A 20904-nucleotide genomic window follows, 5' to 3' on the forward strand; every position below is an offset into this window, starting at 1 on the left:
AATAACAAAGTGCAGCATGAGAGCACATCACAGCATCTGATGGGCTAGACTGTCAAAACAGATTTAGGACTCGGTGGGAGCTATGTACTTTGTGCAAAAAAAAAAAAAAGAGCACAATGGCAGTTTCAGGCCTTTTTGATGGCAGAAGTGCTACACTGGACAGGGCGATCTTGGAGGAAGGGAGAGGAGCATAGAAGGGGAGGTACTGCAAAAAGGCAAGGTGTCATTGTCAAAAGAGCCATATGTTCAGTGTCCCAACAGCTCTTAAAAAATAGAAGGAATGGGGAGAATAAAACTAAATTGAAAAATAAAACACAACAGAGTGTGATCTTACCCATGTGACATTATAAGAGAAGGTTGAAAAATTAAGTGGGAAAATGGGTAACATAGGGTTAAACAAAGAATAATATAATTTTTTTTAAAAAGATACTGATATAAACAATACCGCCAGGAGCATCTAATGATGAGTTTAGTAAGAAATCCAAGATTTCTTGCATTTGAATTAGATGGGGCTCTTTTCACAGGTCAGACATTTTGTCATTGCTTTATTATCCTACGTCTCATTATATTAACAGTCTAATAAGGCACCCCAAAATTCTAACTGGGGCAACCTTAGAACATATGACACATGTGCTTGTAATTAAATAAAAATTTAAACCTGTAACACGATTAGGATATTTAGTGACAATCCTGTCATATATTCCTCTGTTCTATTTGTGTCTGTTCCCTTCAAAAAGATCTTTCTCTTCTTACCCCTGTACTTAAAAACTCTCGTGACCTATCTGATGTACCCTGCCACCATATTTGCTTTTTTCACTGCAATTGGGCATTGGGCTGAAGGCTACAATAATTCCCAAATTTCTTCTCTCATCATTATTCTGCACCTCTAACCATTTAGAAGTCATTTTGATGTGTCCTTTTTGTCTTGCCTTCTGTATTTATTTGCATTAAGAGGAAAGTGCTATCCACTTGTGTAGAAAATTATGCAACAGCTTAAAATAGCTGACTAGAATTTTCTTTTATATACTGTTTCTATCAAATTTACTACTTGTTTATCTGGAAAATGTGTTTGCATAAATTTTGACTATAAGTTTGAGCTCCTAGTGATAATTCTGGCAGTAACCCCCCACTGGTTTCCATCTTGGAAAGAGTATACTGTATTGAAATTTTTAATTCTGGTTTCCTAAATTGCATGTTAGCCAGTTATTTAATTGGTGGAATTTTGTGAAACTCTCTTAATTTTTTTTGTTAAACATAACTTTTCTTAATGGATGAATCAAATATCAAAATATCATTTACTGATTTTTTTTGTTTTGTTTTTGTTTTACATTGTTAATCATCATGGCAAATGGGGGGATAAAGTGAGAGGATTTTGTGCTAGGGCTGGTAAATTTTCATAGCTGGCTTGTGGTGATTGCTGTATCCTACTTATGTATCTATCTTGGCATTAAAACTGTGCTACAATGGACATCATTGCCTGATGTAATAAAACGGGGATGAAAACCTTGATGTCTGTTAGCAGGGGAAGTTTCTACCCTGTTCTGAACCTGAAAATAAGATTTTTTTTTCTAGCTTGTTCTGAAAAAGGTACCCAAATAGTTATTATTGTAGCAAGTGGAATTTTGCGCTCTCCGTAGGTAGGGAATGATGAACTACTTTGATTCACCCTATATCATCTCTCCCTTGAGAAAGTCATCTAAACTCTAGCTTCAGTTCCTTAAGCTGCCTCTTTAAAGTTAGGCTCACATTTCCCTTTCTCAGATATGTGTTTTGTGTCTGACATTTTATATTCAGGTTTGCCCCCATAACAAAGACAGATTTCTGGTTGTAGATGTTTGTTCTAGTTTTGAGCAGATTACTTCCATGCATTCCTGAAATTGTAGCATCCTCTACTAATCCGATTTTACAGACTTATAGAATGGTAGGTTGTATTATCAAGGTGCTCTGCGCTGTTCTGTCCACAGAAATGACTTTGAATGAATCCTTTGTACATCTAAATCAGCAGAAAGTCAATTCCTAGTATAAACTGTGACAGGGTCAGGCCAGATGGCTATAGGAGAGTAATAGAAGGCAGATATATTAGCCCCAGGCTAAGTAGGTCCCTTTTCCCTGGGTAAGGTAACAGGGAAGGTTCCAGAACAATCAGGAACCTTCTGGAGACAATTAAGACTGGCTGATTAGAACACCTGCAGCCAGTCAAGAAACTGCTAGAATTAATTAAGGCAGGCTAATCAGGGCACCTGGGTTTAAAAAAGGAGCTCACTTCAGTTTGTGGTGTGCGTGTGAGGAGCTGGGAGCAAGAGGCACTAGGAGCTGAGAGCGAGAACGCGGACTGTTGGAGGACTGAGGAGTACAAGCATTATCAGATACCAGGAGGAAGGTCCTATGGTGAGGATAAAGAAGGTGTTGGGAGGAGGCCATGGGGAAGTAGCCGAGGGAGTTGTAGCTATCGCACAGCTGTTCCAAGAGGCACTCTAGACAGCTGCATTCCACAGGGTCCTGGGCTGGAACCCAGAGTAGAGGGCGGACCCGGGTTCCCCCCAAATCCTGGTCAGACACAGGAGGAGTTGACCTGGACTGTGGGTTCAGAAAAACGGCCAAGCTGAGGGCTGCCGTGAAGCTCCAAGGCGAGCAAATCCACCAATAAGGGCAAGACCCACCAAGGTAGAGCAGGAACTTTGTCACAAAACACAGAGGTAATGTCAACTTTTGCGTACGGTATGCTGCACTATACAGTTGCAGGCCTTTAACCAGGGTAGGAAATCATAAAATTATAAAAATCATTATAGACTTAAACATTGGCCATTAGGTCTTTACCTCCATATATACAGAGTTGTTAGTCAGGGAAGGATGCATATTCAAAAACTTCTCATGTTATTGAGTTTTGGGTTAATAAGTGTTATTGGTTAATAAAGGAATCACATGCTAGTTTCCAATCATTTCTTCCCGTCATTACAAAACCCTGCCAAATTGTGACAGGTTCCCCGGGGTGAAAACTGAAGCTGGGGTACAGCTGAGCCCTCTGTCTTACCAACCTGGATTCCCTCTTACACTGTGATGCTGTGGCAAGCTGCAAACCCCTCCAGGTACTGCACTTACACAGACATCCATGGCAGGGACACACCCAACTGAGTTACATGAATTCTTTTGCCAGCCACTCATGAACCAATGATAGAGAGGCTTCAGCCAATTCCCACAACTCCCCAGCCTAGGACTCCAGAGCTGTACTGTCTTGCCCTGGTCAGAAGCCTGACCAGTGTAATTTTATTACCCAGTCTGCCCCTCCTTCACTGTGGAGAGGACATGCACTAGCGCTTCCCTTTGCACTTCAACCAAAACTCACTGTTTTAGGTAAAATGTAAAAAAGATTTATTAACTACAAAAATATAGATTTTAAGTGATTATAAGTAGTAAGTGTACATATCAAAGTTCGTTATCTAAAAAAAAAAAAAAGTAAAATCGCAATCTGAGTTCTGTAAACTAGACAGGATTTGAATCAAGCAGTCTCACCCTGATGGTACAGTTCCTTAATACACAAGCTGGGATTCTCCTCTTCAGCCTGTGACAACCTCCCCCATTCAAAGTGTTTGTTCTCCAGACATGTTCCCAGGTGTTGAGTTGTGAGGGGAGTGAGGACAAATGATGAAGTCACTTCCCCACTTTTATAGGTTCTTCCAGCTTGCTGAAAAGATCTTTTGCTATGAGGTGAGTCAAGCAGTGTCCATTGTCTGTGCAACCTCTAAGAAGTCTTCATTGTATAGTCCTTGGTAGCGTGGATTCCCCTTAATGGGCCAGTCACGCTGTCTGGCTTCTCCATTGTTGTACCTGAAAGGCTGGTTGTAGGTGTTTCCAATCTTACAACATATTTCAGTAACACACACATAGCAAAACTTCATAACTTTGCATACAATTATAGCATATATAATCCAACAGGATATTAATGTTCAACAGATCAAGACTTTTAAAATGATACCTCACAAGGCATACTTTGTGCAAACATATCATAATTATATGACCGTGGTAAATATAGGGGTGCCAAGGTGTTGCTTTGGGATACAGAGCATCACACAAACCTTCTTCCTTTTATCCGTTCCACATAGTTAAGCCTAGCTCTCTGTCCATGTTCCTGACATGAATCCTTGAACATTATTCCGTGGGAGTCTGATGGGGTGTTCACACCACACAGCTGTAGAAGGGATTAACCGTGCCCTGCCCTACAGTGGAGCAATGGAGGTGAGTCCTCCACAGGGCCTAGAGAGGCTACAAGGGAAACAGCCAAAGAGAGAGAGGCTGAAAGGAGCAGCCAATCAGGGCCCAGAGGCCTCACATAAAAGGAGCTGCAGGGCCAGAGGTAGTCAGTGGCTGCTAGGCACTTAGGGAGTGAGGACTGTGTCTCAGGGGGGCTGAGAGAACTGTAAGTGCCTTGGACAGAGCAGCTGCTAGCAGGGATCAGGGGAGCAAGAGGGAACTCCTGGCTGTCTACTGAGACTGGACAGCTGAAGGCCCTGAGGTGATGGCGAAGAAGGTACTGATGCTGTGGGGAAGAGGCCCAAGGAATTGTAGCAGTGTGTAGAGATGTTAGAGATGTAGCAGGAGGCTGCCATCTATAGAGTCCCTGGGCTGGGATCTGGAGTAGTGGGTGGGTCTGGGTCCCCTCCACCAGCCACTGGGGAAGTGGCTAGCCTAAGGACAGTGATACCCACCCCTGGAAGGGGAAAACACAGTTGGTGACATGGCTGGAGCTATGAAGAGGACACAGAGGTTTCTGGAGTGACACGGGTCTACAGAAAGACAATGTCAGGAGAGGCACCACCAAAAGAGGCACCACTGGTGGAGCTAATCCTTAGGGCAGCCAGTAGGATGTGCCCCTGTGGTGATGTGCCATATTATATGGAGCTTTTTGCCTGAGTAAAAACTGCAGGACTGAGTCTTAAAAGCATGAGCAAATAAATAAAAATAACCCCCCCGGTTTCTGTTCCCTTGCTCTTAAATGTCCGTTATGTGGTGCACAACATTTTTTTTCTCTCATGTGGGTGGAAAGCTTTTTACCAGGGCTGTTTAAATTTAATCCCAATCAGTCTTCCCTCTTGCTGACAATTGATCGTAGGTTGCAAAAGCCCTGTCCTTCCTTCTTTTTTCGTAAAACTTCACATTTTTCTAGTCTAATCTTATCTAAGTGTATTTGAACAGAGCTCAAGATGCTTTGTTTGTTAAATAAAACGTTTAAAGAAAAAGAAGAGTTCCTCACCCTTGAAGAATGAAGGCTCTGTGCTTATTCCTTGTTCTGGAGACTGAAGGTCATATTGCAAAACAAATACACAGATTTGTTGCTTTCAGAGAGCAACGTTCAGCATTCCAGGGTTGATCTGGAACCAAACAGATGTATCATCAGGTCTTTAAGTTGAAAAATGTCATTCAAGGACAAATGGGTTCATTTGAACAATATTTGTATTTGTCATATTATTGATATTGTGGTAGCATGTTGGAGCCTCAGACTACACCAGGACCTTTTTACAGGAGTGGTCTATCCCTTTAAAGGTAGTAGGAGTCAGCCAACCTCCTATTCCATGGCATGGTCCTTTAAAGTTTTGGGAGTTTGGATATACACAAGCCCTAGGAAGGGACAGAGGCAGATGCTGGGAGGGAGAAAGTGATCCCAGGGAGTGGTCTCAATTAGTGCTTTGGGGAGGGGGGGAATTGGACTCATGCTACCATTCCTCTAAGAGCCCAGACCAGGAGCTTTGGAGTGCAGGGGGAGCAAGGCTCCCCTCTGTCCCAGACTCCTGGCCATCCTTAGGATTTATGGGGCCCTACACAGTATTATTAAACTGATACCCCTATGCTCTACTGAAGGTGGTCCCCAGCCAGCGCCGCTGATCCCAGTGTGTCGAGGGGGCACAGCCACCACCCAGGACCCCCAGAACCCTCCCCCCCCATTGCTGACACATACCAAGCTTCGTACACAGCAGATGCTGCGGCAGTGGCTCAAGGCAGGCTTCGCGCTGTCACATGGGGGCTGCATCTTGCCAGAGCCCACGGCCCTCCTGCAGCCCCTTGCCACTCCTGGCTCACCACAAGCATTTTGACAGGAAGTACCAAGCAGTAGTAACAACAACAATAATACGTGTATGTGTGCACGTGTGTGTGTGAGAGAAAGAGCCCAACAAAGAGCCAGTGTGCGTGTGGCTGTGTGTTGGGAGACTGTGTGACAGAGTGTGAGGCTGTGTGTATGACAATCTGTACTGGGGGACTGTGACTTGTGAGAGGCAGAGTGTATGTGGGGGTGAGAGCCAGTCTGTGTGTGAGGGAGACAGTATATGTTAGAGACAGTGTGAGAGACGGTGAGCGCACTGTCACTTTAAGTCTCCCTCTTCCTCCCGCCCCCTCTCAGCCCAACTCTCCTTCCCCCCACTCCCCTACCCCCTGCTGACTCATGTGGAAGTTTCGCTCCTCCTGGCCTGGCCCGGCCCCTGCTGGAGATCGAGCGGCGCAGGCAGGCGGGGTCTAGGGAGGGACTCTGCTTTGGGCGGTGGTGGTCCTGGTCACCGCACTGCCAGTGACCTGCTGCACTGCTCTGGGCTCCCTGGGGCTGGGGCAGCAGAGCCAGAGGCTGGAGATGAGACTGAGGAGCGAGTGAGGGAGGGGATGGGGTTGGGGAGAAGCTCACCGGCCCAGCATGGGGGAGGGCCATAGAAGAGAGGATTCCAGCCGCGGCCAGCGAGGAGAATGGTGCCCCAAATTTTCGAGTGTCCTACGCAGCCGTGTATGCTGCATATGCCTAAGGACGGCCCTGCCCAGACTATCAGGAGGAGCTCTGGGAAGGAGGGCAGCATATATGCTGTTTTCTCCAGCATGAGGGAGACTAGCAGCACCAGGAGGACTGCTGACCTCTCCAAACTGACAGGTGAAAGGACTGAGTAAAAAGGAGTCAGTTTGAGAGAAGTTGATGGAGGACTGCACCTGGCCTGAATTGTAATCCAGCTCCAGGAGGAGGGCCGTGGTCTCCTGATTTAAGGAGAGTGAGACTGTTTGAATTATAACCTAGCTCCAGGAGGAGTGTTGGAGACTCCTGAACTTGGGCACAGATGCTTGTTGGCACTAGAAGAAGGGTTGGACTTGGGGGCTATTTTTGTCCATTCTGACCACATGACTGAAGAGTATGCAATGCTGCTTTTGAATATAATGAGTGACTGAAGCAAGGGCAGATCTCTGAGAGATTGACAAATATTTACTTTATGTTCAGGATTTGTTGTGGACCATGCATATGGAATGCCTCTAACTGCTCCAAGTCCTCCTGTAAGAGGGTCCAGGTTTCTCACCCATATAGTAATATAGGTAGAACACAGGTTTGATAGATCCTGAATTCTGTCTCAGTGCAAAGACATTTTTTGCAGCCATAGGTAGGATATGAACTTCATGCAGGAGGTGGTGAGACATATTCATCAAAGAATGTCTGGTTTGCTGTGACCATTGGAACCTGCTTGCAGCCTAGGTAAATAAACTTGTCAGTGCTCTCCATGATACTCGATCCCACCTGAACCAGGGGTTTTGGTGGCTCAGCTCCAGAGTTCTAGACCTTGATCTTCTGCCATGAGACATTCAACCCCATAATGCGGGTTGTAACTGGGAGAGCTTGGAGGGTGGGGACTGAAATTCTCTGACTTCTCCACAAGCAAGGCAGCATCGTCAGTGTAGACTTGGTTGGTGAACACTTTTGTCTAACCTGGATTCCAATGTGTGGTGCAGCAAGTCCTAATATCCAACTGATAGCTTGACAGAATATTGCCAGGGTCAGAATAAATCCTTGGCGCACACCTGAGGTTTTGTAAAAATGCAACAAAAGCCATGAATTAATATGGACTCTTGTACTGTGAAGAGTGGGTAAAAATCATCAACTCACATATTCAGTGTTGGGGTTGGGAAACTGTACTTTCTGTCTTCTGCAGGTTTAACATTAATAGACCACAGTTAGAATATGCTTTGTGTATCTCGACCTCTGTAGAAAGGTAGTTCAGAGTGAGAAAAGGAGGGCACAAATATATTTCTTGGGGGAAAAATAATAAGCTGGCTGTCATACATCAATAAGAAAAAGTAGTGCCACTCTCCCATGGACAAGCATACACTATAACCCCAGTTATAGTGCAGACAGGCTCAACTTTACATATGTGAATGGTCTCATTGAACTCAATGGGAGTACTAATGTAGCTAAGGTGCATATGTGTAATTGTTTGCAGTACCAGGGACTATAAGGCATTGCTCACCGAAATATGCCTACCATTGCAAATGAGGAAGGATTATTGTCATTAACAGACTTTTTTTTTTAATTCCAGTTTATTGTGTTTTTGTAGTTGAGCCAGATTCTCAGCTGATGCACACAGGTGTAGTTTTACTTAGGAGTCTGGAACTACTCCAATATACAGCTTGTGAGGATCTGGCCCAATGTCTTTTACCCATTTAAGGATTTCAAATCCTCAACTGGCTTACCATTTACATGTGATTTGTAGGTACTGAAGTGACAGGAGAAAGCTAATATTTTGGAAAGTACTCTTGTCAAGTTTCCTTCCCCACTCTGAACTCTAGGGTACAGATGTGGGGACCTGCATGAAAACCTCCTAAGCTTACTTTTACCAGCTTAGCTTAAAACTTCCCCAAGGTACAAACTATTTTACCTTTTGCCGTTGGACTTTCGCTGCTACCACCAAACGTCTAACCGGTTTTATTTTATTAGGAAAGAGCCCGTTTGGAAACGTCTTTCCCCCCAAAATCCTCACCAAAACCTTGCACGCCCCTTCCTGGGGAAGGCTTGATAAAAATCCTCACCAATTTGCATAAGTGACCACAGACCCAAACCCTTGGATCATAAGAACAATGAAAAAGCGTTCAGTTTCTTAAAAGAAGGATTTTAATAGAAGAAAAAGCAAAAAGAATCACCTCTGTAAAATCAGGATGGTAAATACCTTACAGGGTAATTAGATTCAAAACACAGAGAATCCCTCTAGGCAAAACCTTAAGTTACAAAAAGACACAAAGACAGGAATATCCATTCCATTCAGCACAGCTTATTTTCTCAGCCATTTAAAGAAATCAGAATCTAACGCATATCTAGCTAGATTACTTACTAAGTTCTAAGACTCCATTCCTGTTCTGTCCCCGGCGAAAGCAGCATACAGACAGACACAGACCCTTTGTTTTTCTCCCTCCTCCCAGCTTTTGAAAGTATCTTGTCTCCTCATTGGTCATTGTGGTCAGGTGCCAGCGAGGTTATCCTAGCTTCTTAACCCTTTACAGGTGAAAGGGCTTTTCCTCTGGCCAGGAGGGATTTTAAAGGGGTTTACCCTTCCCTTTATATTTATGACAACTCTAAATGACACTGGTTTCTAACTTCTTGCAATCATGAGAACTAGGGGCTTAGAATTAGAGCTAAATAAAACCCTATATAATGTCTTTGCTTTTTAAAAGTCTGATTCTGTTGGTGGTGTCTGATTTTGATTTCCTCTTGCTTATGTGCTATTTGATAATGAATGTTGAAATGTAATATAGAATTAATTTGGGTAGTTTTGCATAACTGAATTGTTAATCAGGATTGACAAAGCATGTGTTTACCTTGTTTTCAGTTTTACAAGACTTCCTAAAATTAAATGGAAAACTACTCTCTATTAAAGTAATGCTTACAGTTTGCTTAAGGAACATTCAGTAGGGTTGTCTGCAGAGTTTATGATCATGCCAATTACTCTTGTTATTTCAGTTTAGGGTAAGGAGAGAAGAAGAGGAAGGAATTCAAATAGGGGAAAGAGAGAAGGGGTGAAGAGATAGGGATGGGGGAGCAAAGTGCTAGTCAATTTCCTTTTGTATCCAGGCCCATGGGTAAAGTGCTTTGGAGAAACCATGACCTAGCCGCAACTTTTGATGTGCTACCCAATCTGTGCCTAAATCCAGCCTTTCTGATAGCTTCCAGATATATTGAATGGGATCTCTCCCCATGGAAGAGGGCAACAGCCACCAACAATTGCAGTTTCATTGGCTTCTAGGGGGCTCTGTCCTCCTAGACCACCTACTAAGGAAATAACCCATATAGAAGATGCGGCATCCTCTCTCTATGGATTGCTTATCCTCTGTAATCATTTTCATGTCTCTGCACCATCAGCTGAGACATGAGAATGAAGAAAACTTTGTTTTCTTTTAAATAATTTAATGATGAGACATGATCATTATTTTATTTATCTTATACTTTCCCTTTAAAATAATAAAAAGTATACAAGTTTTTAAGCAGTCCTTTATTATTTTCACAACTCAATTGAACACTTACTCCTAATAGCTGCCTTAAACTGTTCCTATTGCTAATGAATTCTCGCATTGGAGGCTTCCTACCTGAAATGATGTATTTGTGTGTTAAACAAGTGAGGAACTGATAAGATATGCTAGTGAGATGTGCATTATTGTTTTGCCTTTACACCACTTCTCCATCCACAAAATTCCCCAGAGAGGCTCTGTCAAGGTTCCTTCCCCACTCTGAACTCTAGGGTACAGATGTGGGGACCTGCATGAAAGACCCCCTAAGCTTATTCTTACCAGCTTAGGTTAAAAACTTCCTCAAGGTACAAACTTTGCCTTGTCCTTGAACCCTATGCTGCCACCACCAAGCGTGTTAAACAAAGAACAGGGAAAGAGCCCACTTGGAGACGTCTTCCCCCAAAAGATCCCCCCAAGCCCTACACCCCCTTTCCTGGGGAAGGCTTGATAAAAATCCTCACCAATTTGCATAGGTGAACACAGACCCAAACCCTTGGATCTTAAGAACAATGAAAAAACAATCAGGTTCTTAAAAGAAGAATTTTAATTAAAGAAAAAGTAAAAGAATCACCTCTGTAAAATCAGGATGGTAAATACCTTACAGGGTAATCAGATTCAAAACATAGAGAATCCCTCTAGGCAAAACCTTAAGTTACAAAAAGACACAAAAACAGGAATATACATTCCATTCAGCACAACCTATTTTACCAGCCATGTAACAAAAGGAAATGTAATGCATTTCTAGCTAGATTGCTTACTAACTTTTTACAGGAGTTCTGAAGAGCATTCCTGATCTGTTCCCAGCAAAAGCATCACACAGACAGACAGATCTTTTGTTCCCCCCAACTCCAGCTTTGAAAGTAACTTGTCTCCTCATTGGTCATTTTGGTCAGGTGCCAGCGAGGTTATCTTAACTTCTTAACCCTTTACAGGTGAAAGGGTTTTGCCTCTGGCCAGGAGGGATTTTATAGCATTGTAGACAGAAAGGTGGTTACCTTTCCCTTTATATTTATGACAGGCTCCTTCTGCAATTCCCCTCAGCAATACCTGCTGCGAGTAGCGGGAATTGAAATAACCAGAAAATCCCCTGCAGCCAGTAGGTGTCAAACTCTGATCCAATACTCAGTGCCACTGCTGATAAAGTACAACCAAGTCAGCTATTTTTGAGGGTCTCCCCCACTAAAATGGCTAATTCCGTCATGTGGGACTTAAGCATGCATGAAATAATATTAGTGTAATGATATCTCTATCAGTGCTCAGTTGGCCTTGCTAGCTGTTGTATTATTCATGAGCCCTTGCATGTATACCAGAATACAATAGTTTATAAAATGGAATTAATTGTTTCTTTTCTCTTGGTAGCCTCTAACGTTCTTCTTTGGTATTGGATTTCATTGTCTGAATGCTCAACTGTGAAAGTTGCTTTGAGGATTGGATAACCAAGGCAATGTATTTGGCAATTGACATTTTGATTGGATTAGCCATGCCCAAGCTTTCAAAATCCTGGTTTTACAGGCCAAAAAAAATCCCAGTACTGTTTGAGCAAGTACAATACGGTATAATCTCCTAAAGCCAATCAGAGTCATGCATGTCTGTCAATATCCAATCTTTTGGATGAGGTTTTCAACTCACATTATAGTTGCCATGTGGATAATAGCAACCTAATGTTTTTACAGAGAAGATATCAAATGCTTTCTTCAAATTCCCTTTGTAAAGATAGTGTTTTCTTTTGCAAAGGCAACATTTATGAGCTAGTGCTGCCTTATCAACAGATATGAGGAGCATATATAATTTTGAGGTTTTATTATTTGTTGAATGCTGTCAGTATTCTTGGTGCTATACAGAAGAGGATATGTTTCCTCGAGCATTTTAATCATTACAGGCAACTCTTGCTCATGTTGAATAGCATTTGTTTGAGAGACCCAGTGGGACTAATTGTCCAAGCAATGATTAGAGTATGTTTTGTCATAACTTTTTGTTTTAAAAAAAATGGGGCTTTCTGGCTAAAATAAAAATGTATACAGAAAACTTTTGATTAAACTTTTATTTACATATTTGGTAATGCAAAAAACCAAAAGGAAATTTTTTTTTCTGTTAACTACTTTTGAATGACATTTTTTTTCCTTTTTGGTTTTTTCATTGAGAACATAATTTTCAGGGGAAATTTTGAAAAAACAGAACATTTTTAAAATTTCCCCACTATCTAGTAACTGCTACTCTTTGTGAATAAAGGCTGCAGAATCAGGCTTTTAGGAAATGAACAAAGAGGATGAGTTAGTGTATTGTGATTTCTCACTGTGAATGGACATTAGATAAACAAAGTGTGCCACATATAATGCAAACATTTTCAAAAGCAAATAGTTCCCCTTTCCTATTGCTGTGAACCTCTTACACATACCAGTCTTTTTGTATGAGGATATTGGAATAGTCTCTTGATGTGAGCTGTCCCAGTTTAACTAGGTTGACAGTTTGAAGTACCACTGTGTGTGTGAAGTGGTGGGAGGAATCCTTTTCAATCTCCCACTTATGATAGTGTTGAATTCAGATAACACTATACCTGTTACTGCGGGTTACCATAGCACAACTATTGTTACTTCTCTTACAAGGCCTCACGCCTCCACTGAAGGCTTCTTTGGAAGCTTTCACAAAAATTATTTCCCTTTGCTGGAGAGACAGGTATATATTCCTGTTGGCTTTTCATACTGTTGTGACATGTCTTAATAAAATATGTTTTAACTGAAAGGAAGGCTATAAGAATTTACATGTTTCGTGGCTTACTTTTATTTTTAAGATCTTTTTATCCTGTTTCAGTAGAGGCTTATTTGTTGACATAAATAAACTTTGCCATTTTAGTGGGCTCTAACTTACTGTCCTTTCAACTCCAGTGTGCATATTTGGCTGTGGAATCTGTGGCACAGAGGTACTGTGGTGGTTGATGCTATATAAGTACCATAGATAGACTCACTATATTGCTGGAATATGATCTGGCTCTGCCTCTGCCTCTTGCTAGCTATACTTCTATCTGATTAGTCAGGTGCCTTTAGCCACTACTTTTCTGTCATTGATAGCCCAGGTCTCTGTTTAACTACAGGCAGCCACACATTCACTTTACTTCATGAGATCTCCAAATTGGCTTCATACGATTACAAACTCTCTCTCAAACTCTGTATCCTGCTGTCCAATGTAAAAGTTTTACTTCATCTGTCAGATCCATCTGTCTTCACTTTGCTGGTTCCAACAGTACTTTCTAGACTGCCAGCCCAGTTGACATTTCTGCAAGCATCTCCTTTACAGATAACGGTATAATTGTTTTTTGGTTTGTGAAAGGTGACACAAAGAATACTTAGATGAGCCTTCAGTTTGGGGGTAAGAGGAATGGCTTAGGAGCCTTCGCTTAGGAACAGGTGGGCAAGATAAATTATATAATTTCCCCATAGTAGGCAAGGACCATGAAAATATAAGAAACATTTGTGTAATGATATCTGTATTATTTTAAATTGACTCATCATCAGTGTGACTAAACCGCCTATTAGCATTGTTAGATATGGCTCGCATTGCAGATACTTACAGGTGTTCATAAAAATACTCTAGACCAACCACTTTGCATTTTCAGAATAATGGAGAAAGTCTCTCCTGTTTTGCAACTAATCAGAAGCAAGATATAAATAGTATTTAATTTCTGATCCTTAGGAAATTTCAAATCAGATTTTCTCTACTGAAGTTGCTGAAGCCTACTTCCACTGTTGTCCAACAATGATTAACTTGAAGAGCTAGCAGCAAATTTTCCATCTTGAAATCTGGAATCACTTTAAGTTGTTGAAGGAGATGGCATAGAATAATAATGGAAAAAGTTCATTATTCACTAGCTACTCTGACAAAGCATCATATACCCAGGAAGTGAGCAAAGAAGACCCTGTATGAAACACTGCCAGGGATAAATGAGAGAAGGAAGTGCATATTAATTTAATAGTGACTCGGCATTAGACAGATAGAAATTCACAAAGGATGAAATGGACCCCTGTGTAAATTCCCAGGGATAAAGGCCAGCACAAAGGGTAGGCACCACTTAAGTCCTCCAAATAGGGTTTAAGTTGGACTTATGTAGGGCATAAACCTTGTGCAGGGTGACTGCACAGTGAAGAATGTCACCAAGAAGAGGCCAAACAGGACATCCTAAAATTGGCAGAGAAGAACCAGGTGAAATTTTGTGGCAAACAGAAGATGTGGCAGGTAGGAAGATTCCAAGATTTAAAGTACATGTCAAAATTATTGAAATCTTTCTCAAATTTTCAAATCAGTTTTGTTGCTCATCAGCTGACTAGGATGATGATTCAATAAGATGGATGGAACAGTTCAGTGACATCCTGAATTGCCCTCTGTCACTTGGTGATAAGTTTGAAACAGAATTAGCTCAGGCACTACAGGGAGATGTACACACGTACCTCACAGCAATAAGTAAGTGACCGGAATAGCAAAGATAGCAAGAGTTAGTTGGATTGCTTGTTCTGTCACCAAAGAACAGCGTGCTAAAAAGCACATGAAGGGATAGCATCATCTTGAGGCCAATAGGAGGGAAAAGGTATTATGGAGGACAGATGATGGCTTGACAATGACCTATCAATAACATACTGAATGTGACCTGGTATGAGGTACAAACAGAAATGGAGGAATCCCTAATAGACTTCATAGAATCCCTGCTCTTCTGCCTTTCTAGAAAGCTGTGCTTGAAGTAGTTTTGTTTTAGATAGGGGCTTGGGGAGGTTGGTGGGGAGAGGATGTGGTTAATGCTGTGAAATAGTGGGACAAATTAATCTGTGGTATAATTGTTCGGGACTGGATAGCTATTGTATGTGTGGGATTCCATCTGTGATAGAATCCCACACAATGACAGATGGAATCTCACACAGACAATAGCTATCAAGTCTCAGAACAATCAGCCATCAGGTAATTTACTGACTGTGATACAATAGTCCTTTGGAATAGGAGGAGTTAAGAAGATGAACTATGATATGGTCCAAAGAGTTACCAATGACAAACTAATCATTCATCCCCTTCTGGGAAGTGTTTAGCCAGGTAGAAGTTAAATCTTCACTGGACTTTGCAGTTACAGAATTATGGTCCAGATGTTCATGTTCTTGGACTTCTTAAGCTAAATAGAAATACAAAGTCCCCATCATCATGGGACACGTACAAGCTTGTGACATCTGCTGGCAGGAGGAAGAAAAAACAAGCTGTGACGCTGAACTGACAAGGAAGTAGGGTCCAAGTGCCTTCTGAGGAAAGTGGGGAGTGGGAAGTCTGGCACCATCACATTTTTCTGAGTGTGGACAGTGCTCACCTAAGGGGACAAGCCTTTGGGGTTTCATGAAGTATGATGACAAACTGGCAAGAATTTACCCTGTTGGGTCACTCCTGACACACCCAGAATGCTGCTTCTTTTGGGCTCCTGGGTGGCCAGCCAAAGGATAGAGAAAGAGGACTGATAGGAGGAAGAAAGGGAAGGAGATGGAAGCTTTTGTGGAGGGAGTGGGCGGGAAGACTATTCACTGGCAAATTGGCATAGTAGCCAATGTCTCTGATATCAGCCTTGACAAAGTGGCACTGAGACAGTGGAACTGGTACCTCTGAAGTGCATGTAAGTTGTTGCTGTGGAAGCCCTGTTGGCTGAATTATCTTGGATGAGAGAAACAGGAATCTAGGTGCTGGTGCTCTGCACAAGAACGTCCTCACCTTCTTCCTCCTCAGGTGTATGTTCTCATTGAAGGGAACTGTCCAAATATTGTGGAACCTTTTTGTGCCTCAACATTTCATGTGACAACTCACCAGGCACCCTCAATTACCAAAGAACCTTGAAGGCCCAACATTTCATCCAATGAACCCCATCTCTCTGCACCGAATCCCTCAGATGCTGTTTAACTAGCAGGGGGAAGGAGAATGTTAACCACAATGTCCCCTTTTTCTTAATCTTCCCCTTATTCCCCAAATCCCCTCTTTTCTCTCTTGTGGGCCATTAAGGGGGAGGAAAGGGAATATAACAAGCTCTACAGGCTTTCTTTCAACTCTAGACATAAGAACGACCATAGTGGATCAGACCAATGGTCTCTCTAGCCCAGTATCTGATGCCAGTATCAGATGCTTCAGAGGGAGTGAACAGAACAGGCAATTTATCGAGTGATCCATCCTGTGTCATGCAGCCCCAGCTTCTAGCCGTCAGAGGTTTGCATGAGTCCATGAAATATCCTCTTACCTTTTGTGTTTTACCCAGTATGGGAAATGGAGGAAACAAATTCTACAACCAATTTTTTTAGTATTCAGCAGGTTTCAGAGGAAATCTACAATATATGTTCATTTTGAATGTAGTGAGTGAGACATTAGATATGCAGCCCCCAGGGACTTCAATGGGAGAAATTTTTTGCAGCTAACTCCTTGGGTACGGTGCTGAAAATGAACCTCTGAATGTGAACATTAGGCTTTGAGCATATGTCTTGGGTATGTTTCTTTGACAGTGATTGTCATTCAGACATGTGATGGCTCAGTAAGCGTGCAATTTTTTGCAATTATATGTTATATCAAATTATTATCCTAAAATAAATATTCCCTGGGCTATTATTAACACAAAAGAAAACGTTAGAAATTGATGTGATTAATTTTCAATTCCATATTATCTTTAACACTGAAGATCATATTTCTTAGTGTGAAAGTTAAATTAAAAATGTATAATCAATACAAATGGACACATACATTAAACAGCCTTCAGCAGATTTTAACAGATATTACATATTTTTTAAAATTAATCCTGACATTTCTTTGGAAACTTCTTATGTATGTCTAATTAGTTCTTTGACATTTCTAACTGCTGTATTTCAACAGAAAAGAAAGCACATAAAAATCAGTTATTTTAAGTTGGTAATCCAACAAAAGAAGTTTAAATGATGAGATTTCAATTTTCAGTCTTCCGTGATAAAGTGTATTCATCTGCAAATAAACATTTAGAAAGACTTTACAACAACATTATTTTAATAATTGTCTAATTTACATTAATGCACTTATACATACAAAGGGCAGTCACCTTTTCTTTAGTATATTTCACATATCCTTGTGTTAGATGGATCAGTAACACAACTATGAAATTTCTTATAAATGTATGCTAATCCAACATCAAGCTTGAGATTTTATAGCACCAAAGTGAGTAGACTGACATGTGGATGTTGTAGGGTGACCAGATGACAAGAACAAAATACCGGGACACGTGCGGGGGCAGCTACAGGCTCTCCCCCCAGCCAGAGCCAGCTTTGGTTTTTGCCGCCCCCAAGTGCAAAAAAAAAAAAGCTGGAATGCCGCCAAAGCAAAATATTGGGACAAATGGCGTCCCGACCGTACATCGGTCGGGACGCGGAACAAACAACTAAAATCGGGACAGTCCCAATTTTATCGGGATATCTGGTCATCTTAGGATGTTGTGAGCTCAATCCTGTTTTTGTTGGAATGGTCAAAATCCTATGGGATGAAATCCTGGCCCTACTGAAGCCAATGGGAGTTTTGCTATTGACTTCAGTGGGGCCGAATTTCACCCTCTGACTTTGGAAGGCCTAGAGCAGGCCCTATAATATGATAAGTATATAATATGTAAAAATAAAATAATTATAATTTAGATTATATAGCACCCAAAATGCGATATAGTGCTTAAGGTTTACACACTCTAGACCTGTTTAATGGACTGCTACAATTGTGTGTGCTTATTTCTGAGTTGCCTTTGAGGGATTCTTCTTAGACAACACCTATGTGTAGAAGTGGGCGAAATGGTATTTTGTTTTGCTTTTAAACTGTTTAAGTATTTGCATGGAACACACACCACAGATGGAGAGAAATTATTTGGGGTTGTAAGGAATCTAAATATCTGTGGGATGGGATGGCATTAAGAAAAGGAACATTTAAGATGGAAAGCAAGGAAACTACCTCACAGTAAAATCTATTAGGGGAGATTATTCCACTAACAAATGCTGGAAGCACCCTCAAGCAAGTCATTTAAAGAGGACTGGACAAAGCATTGTAAAATATTCTGTATGTAACAATTCTGCACTGTCAAAGAGATGGATTAGATGATTTAAGGCCTAATTCAGAACCCACTGAAGCTAATGGGAAACTTCCTATCGATTTCAGTGGGCTTTGGATCAGGCCCCTAAATGGCTCTCTTACATCTTATTCTAATATGCCCTGGTTATTTTTAAAAAATAAGTCAATAATTAGAAGGATTTGAATCAGGCTAATTGCAGGATTCTAGCAGACATACCACATAAATATATGGAACACCACTGGGATACTAGCACAATCACTGGGATCACAAGGAGCACTCTGTTCATTCACATCCTGTGTCCTGTGATACTAGCACTTAATAAGGCATTCATGATGCTGATCTTGCCTCCTTCGTACATAAATATGTAAGATGGGTAGACTTGTATTTAATTAGAATTAATCTCTTAGCCATTAGGAAAGCTCTCAGTATCCCTCTCCGTTTCTCTCAACTAATCATCAATTAACCTATGAGTAAATAAGCAACAAAAAAATGGATTTCATCCAACAATACTATTAACTATTATTTTTGCCATCTAGTTATGGTGTTCCACAAATCTGTAAGTTTAGAACAGTCCCATAAATATGTATTGTGCACCATTACCCACCTTAAACTTAGTCCTCGGTGAATGTAAAAAGGCTTGATTCACTTTGGAAAAGCATCTGCGTGTTTGCAACATATACAAAGTTAACTGAGATAAATATATCTTCTGAAGGGACCCCTCAACCTGACACCCTTGATCCATTTCTGCCTTCTTATTTCCCTATAGCAGAAGCAACAGCGTTCTCTCTGGAAATGCACTTTGCCCTCCACCCATTTATAAGTGTCTTCATTGGGGATCCACAGCCTTCCTCCCACTGTCAGGAGTCACTACAGGGCAGCCCCCATCTCCATGAGGCTCTGCATCTATCCTTTGCACTGTTTGTGGGGGAGGTTTTGTACCTTCACTCAGATTGCAGTTGATACTCTACTGCCTTCCTTCTTGTACTAGCAACAGGCAGCAGTACAGGGCTCTTTGCTATTCCTTTTGAATTTCCCAACTTCCTTGTTAAAGACACACCACCTCCCCAAAATTTGCATCACTCCCAAGATTTGGGGGAACTTCTTGGAAGTTCCACTCAGCAGCAGCAGATTTAGATCATGCCACCAGTAGGAGGTGAGTTGTGAGACTTAACCAATTGGTTTGGGTCAAGTTTTGCGTGAATGTTAGGACTGGTTTTTATTTTCATCAATCTTTTGCCTTTCCCTACTTACAAAGCCAAGTAAGACTTGGGTTCGTTTTGATTGCATACTGACTGGCATGCCTTGCAGAGTCTTACTAGTTAAGGTACCCAGTTTACAAAGGAGCCCTTAAAGGACTGCATTTGGTATCTGTAGGCAAGTTTCACTTGGATAAAGGCAGTCCGTACTTTAAAAAGTGAAGGTAACATTTTAGAAATTAAATTAAAATAAAAGTTGTTTTAGTCTGCTTTCCCATGTTCCTTCCCCCCACCAACATACACATATAAAGTTGGTTGGTAATTTTCCAAAAATATAAATACAAATTTTGCAAAAATGTTTATAGTCTGATAGTGAAAAGAGTAAAGGAAAAACTAAACACTATAATGATGATGATGATGATGATGATAATGATAATAATAATAATTAATAAAAACAACAAGGAGTACTTGTGGCACCTTAGAGACTAAACAATTTGTTTGGGCATAAGTTTTTGTGGGCTAAAGGCTACCACTCTGAAACCAGTAATAATAATGGTAGTGAAATGGAAAATAATGTATTTTTAGATTTGCCCATAAATTGTAAACTCAATTTAAATGGGATAGATAATTCCATCTGTAAATGAATTCTAGGGCAACTGATTTAAATCATCTCAGTGATATCTAGAATTGTTGTTTTTGCATCGATGATTAGTAAATTAGACCTTTCTCATTTAATCTAGAATTTTAAAGCCTTTATCTATTCCTGTCTGACTATTGTTGTTTAAGTTCTGACAGTGTCCTAAGCAACACAGATATATCAGATTTTCTGCTTCTGGCATTTGCACTATTCAATCTTTATGCTTTTCCACATAATAATTGCAATAGCTATCTCCTTTTAAAAGGAAAAAAATTATGTGAAAATATTTTACGTGCTATTTTAAAATTTTAAATGCTAAAAATATAGTCAGTGAGCAAACTGGTATAAACATGTTTCAGTGTGATGCAGTAAACCTCACAATGTATGGCTGGCATATATCCATACTATTTGAGAATTGTAGGCCGGATCCTGCTTGCAGTGCAAGTAACTTGTGCAATGAAGATATGCTCTTAAATTATAAAATATAATTTAAAGATAAAACTTAATAATGAGAATAATTGAGGTACTAGAACTGAACTTTTAAATACCTACCTGGAGTAGTTAAACATCAGAGCACTATGATAACATATAACATATTCAACTTCAGGGATTACCCATCATGCAGTAGCATCCCCATCCTCAGGAAACTGACTTTCCATCCACCTGTTCCACTACTATCATATCATCCTTCAGATGGGCACTTTAGACTG

At 41.0% G+C, this 20904-nt stretch overlaps 1 protein-coding gene across 1 annotated transcript in view; it reads left to right on the top strand.

Moving 5' to 3' along the window:
• Window positions 1–20904, top strand: part of NELL2 (neural EGFL like 2) — a 227738-nt gene that overhangs the window by 69732 nt on the left and 137102 nt on the right.

This window comes from Chelonia mydas, chromosome 1 (assembly GCF_015237465.2).
Source record: "Chelonia mydas isolate rCheMyd1 chromosome 1, rCheMyd1.pri.v2, whole genome shotgun sequence".
Classification (NCBI taxonomy): domain Eukaryota; kingdom Metazoa; phylum Chordata; order Testudines; family Cheloniidae; genus Chelonia; species Chelonia mydas.